A 3,732-nucleotide genomic window follows, 5' to 3' on the forward strand; every position below is an offset into this window, starting at 1 on the left:
TGGGGGATGGGGTGGTGGGGGGTGGGGCTCCTCGCTCAGACGCCACCCTGACATGCGTCGCCGGCTCCCTCCACTAACCCCACTAACCGCAGCATTAACATAAAAGTGCTGGAGGTGAAGTGTGAAATGGGTCCGCGGCGGCCGGCAGCCAAACTCGGGCGACTCGTCAGGAATTCCAATCGCACACTTGAGGGATTTCCGAGCGAATGTAAATGACATTTCTCATTTCCTAAATCAGATTTTACACTTTCCCAGACGGGTTAAGTGTGGAGTCGGTCGTGGCGGCGGGAGCCAAGTGCTACGACTACAGGGGGTTCAGTGCCCGTTCCCTCGCAGCGCGGCGCTTTGGCACACCTTCTAACAAGAGACGAATATGTAAACAGCCCTCTCTAAAACATTCAGGCCCAGAGTTCAGCTCCGTTATTAGAGAGAGAGAGAGAGGGAGAGAGAGGGAGAGAGGGGAGAGAGAGAGAGAGAGAGAGAGAGGGAGAGAGGCAGAGGGAGAGAGAGAGAGGAGAGAGAGAGGCCAGAGGGAGAGAGGGAGAGAGAGAGGGAGAGAGGGAGGGAGAGAGGGAGAGAGGGAGGGAGAGAGGCCAGAGGGAGAGAGAGAGAGAGAGAGGGAGAGAGGGAGGGAGAGAGGCCAGAGGGAGAGAGGGAGAGAGAGAGAGAGAGAGGGAGAGAGAGGGACAGAGGGAGAGAGAGAGAGAGAGAGGGAGAGAGGCCAGAGGGAGAGAGAGAGAGGAGAGAGAGAGGCCAGAGGGAGGCAGCAGCAACCAAAATGTCTGATTGTAAACCGTCTCTTTCTCGTCTGTGACAAACAGAGCGAGCACAACGCAGAGGGGAGTCACATGCACCCATAATGCATTTCATCTGCCAAACGGCAAACGGCAGGATTTCTTCTTTTCAGGAGGGAAGAGTGAAGCAGAGTGTTAAAGAAGTCACAGCTGTTACAACTGGACCCCAGAGACTCACAGAGAGTGTGTGTGTGTGTGTGTGTGTGTGTGTGCAGTGACTGGTTCTTTCACAGTGTGTCAACATGTGTATAAACATGTTTCTATAGAGCTGTAATCAATATGTTAGATTGATCATCGATGCAGCAAACCTGCAGCGAGTCATGTGATAAACTCTCTGTACAGCGACGGGCAGAGAGCAGCTGGACCAGCAGCTGGACCAGCAGCTGGACCAGCAGCTGGACCCAGCAGCTGGACCAGCAGCTGGACCAGCAGCTGGACCAGCAGCTGGACCCAGCAGCTGGACCCAGCAGCTGGACCCAGCAGCTGGACCAGCAGCTGGTGGAGACCAAACCAGAGCTGAAAGAGCGGGAACACTGGACTTCCACTGAACCAGTCCAAATGAAACAACCCAAAGCCCTCCAGAACAAACAGCATCTTCCAACGCGACGCCTTCGTTAGTCTGTACTTCACTTCCTCTACGATAACGTCCTGACAAAAATCAGCCAATAACAGTGACTCTGACCCGACGGTCGGCGCTAACCGTCAGGACTTTACTGTTTAAGATACTTGGTCCGGAGGAAACGCTCAGCACCAGAACTATTCCGAGGCCTGACGCCCCGATGACCTTCGTTTAGAAACACGATAAAATATTGATAAAATATCAGAATTAAACTTGTGTGTTTGTGCCGGTTCGGTCCGACAGCGACGGTCGGGCTCTTGAACTGCTGAGCCGTGTTTTCCATGTTCGGTTTAACCCTTAAGTGCGTGTCAGGGAGCGATTAACGTGCTTCCAGATGTTTGTGTCATGTATAGATTATAACTATCATCACATGTACTGAGACTCTGCAGCGGAGGTATAAAAGCTTTGAGGTCTCTTTGTTCTTTGTCAGTGTCTGTGAAGGAACGACAGGTAAGTTACTGACCCGCCGCTGATACTGAGAAACTTCACCTTCATCATCTCCTGCAGGATTTCTGGCCTCACAAACCGGTTTTTGTTTGATGCTTCCTAAAGTAAAACTCCTTCATGTTTCAGTCAGGACCTGAGCGTGTGTTCAAAACAAACACCCTGTCCAGCTCATCGTCACAGTGCAGCCAGACAAACCATGTGACTGGAAAGATCTTAATGATTATAGATTTCATATTAAAAGCTGCATGGGGTGGGAGGAGTCCAGACAGAGTGTCCCAAAACACTGATCTGTAGAATTTAAACTCTCTGCTTCAGGGACCGTCCCCTTCTCGTCTCTTCAGGCTTTTATTATGAAACATCTGCAGGTGGTGTTGAGATTCATTAACAGCAGCAGCTTCACATCACACACACACTGACGGATTAAACGGCTGAGTGATAAAGAGTGTTTCTGTTAAAGAGAGAGAGAGAGAGCGTCAGAGCAGCAGAGGGCCGAGTGTGACGTCCAGAGGTGACTGTGTGAAAACGTCCAACATGATGAATCTACAGAACTCCATGTGTAAAAACCTCAGACTCGACTTGGTGTCAACTCTCAAATAAAAAACCCTCATTCAACGTCCTGTGAACGGTGGAAACCAGAGTATTCAGCCGCTCACAGTCCAGACACATTCATCTACAACAACTGCATGTGTGTGGTAAGAATTCATTATGCATCCAGTAGGAAGTGGGTCAACAGCCGTGACCTTAAGATTTGGCTGCAAAAAAGCTTCTGAAATCTGGTTCATTCATGAATTATTTAGTTTAAAATGAGAAAAATATTGACTTACTCAAGTGATTTGTTATGCCCAGAATGATTTGCATTTCAAATTGATATGTGTGTGTGTGTGTGTGGTGTGTGTGTGTGTGTGTGTGTGGGGTGAGGAGGGGGGTTTCTGAGCATGGCTCAGTGGATAAGAATGTAGCTCAATTAGACCTTATCCAACACACAGGTCACATGGACCTGACACACACACACACACACACACACACACACACGCACACACACACACACACACACATTAATGTTCAGAGAGGTGCACATAATCCAGCAGCAGCAGAACCTCACACTCACATCACACAGCGGTTTCACTCTGAGCACATGAACACGAACCGGCTTCTTCATCTGCCACTGAGGCACAAAGTGTAAAATCTGCCCTCACCGTGTCTGTAGCTCTGGAGGTTGTTACTTCCACTGTTGTTCTGAGCCGTGAATCACTCCATATCCTAATCCAGAGTTAGGGGGGGTGGGGTGGGGGGGTGATTGAAAACCATTCAAAAATCCATCCAGAGTCAGGGAAAATGCATCTGCAGGAGAAGGTGATGTTCTCAATCCAGACTCCAGAATCAGTCTGTGTGTGTGTGTGTGTGCACGCACGGAGACACACTCACATCCACGGCTGCAAGTGTGTCCTCATGCAACACACAACCCCACACACACACACACACACACGTGCGCGCGCGCACGCAGAGCGGCCGGAGCGCGGGGGGAAGAAGACCAGGTGGTGGAACAGAGAAAACCGTGTGAGGCTGCAGAGCTCCAGGGGAAGAGGCTGAGGCCGTGCACTGTTCCGCCCCGGCACGGTGCACCCTGCCCGGGGTTGGAGGAGTGAGGACGGCGCGGCTGTCAGATCCAGGCCAGCGGTTCTCAACGGTCCCTGTCTCCGTCGGCGCTGAGTCTGTTCACCGGCCGGTCCGTGTCCGCTGTGAGGTGAACACACACTCCGCTCTCTCCGCGCAGCTCCTCCTGTAAAATGAGGCAGTCTGCAGCAGCACCCCCCCCCGCCAGGACAAGACCCGCCCCCCCACACAGGCTCAGCCAATAGCCTGCCTGCTGTT

At 51.7% G+C, this 3,732-nt stretch overlaps 1 protein-coding gene across 4 annotated transcripts in view; it reads right to left on the bottom strand.

The window, feature by feature from the left end:
* The window catches only part of large2 (LARGE xylosyl- and glucuronyltransferase 2), a 185,072-nt gene that overhangs the window by 70,089 nt on the left and 111,251 nt on the right, over positions 1 to 3,732 (bottom strand). Inside the window, exon 1 of one of the 4 annotated variants that reach the window (XM_023393157.2) lies at positions 3,057 to 3,647. The exons of the other annotated variants lie outside the window; for them this stretch is intronic. The gene's annotated coding sequence lies outside the window, so the exon portion shown is untranslated. Of the gene's footprint in view, positions 1 to 3,056; positions 3,648 to 3,732 lie in introns of those variants that run through there. 4 annotated transcript variants of the gene reach the window in all.

Source organism: Seriola lalandi, unplaced genomic scaffold, assembly GCF_002814215.2.
Source record: "Seriola lalandi dorsalis isolate HSWRI2012SDOR001 ecotype SW California unplaced genomic scaffold, Sedor1 jcf7180002054929, whole genome shotgun sequence".
In the NCBI taxonomy this organism is placed as follows: Eukaryota; Metazoa; Chordata; class Actinopteri; order Carangiformes; family Carangidae; genus Seriola; species Seriola lalandi.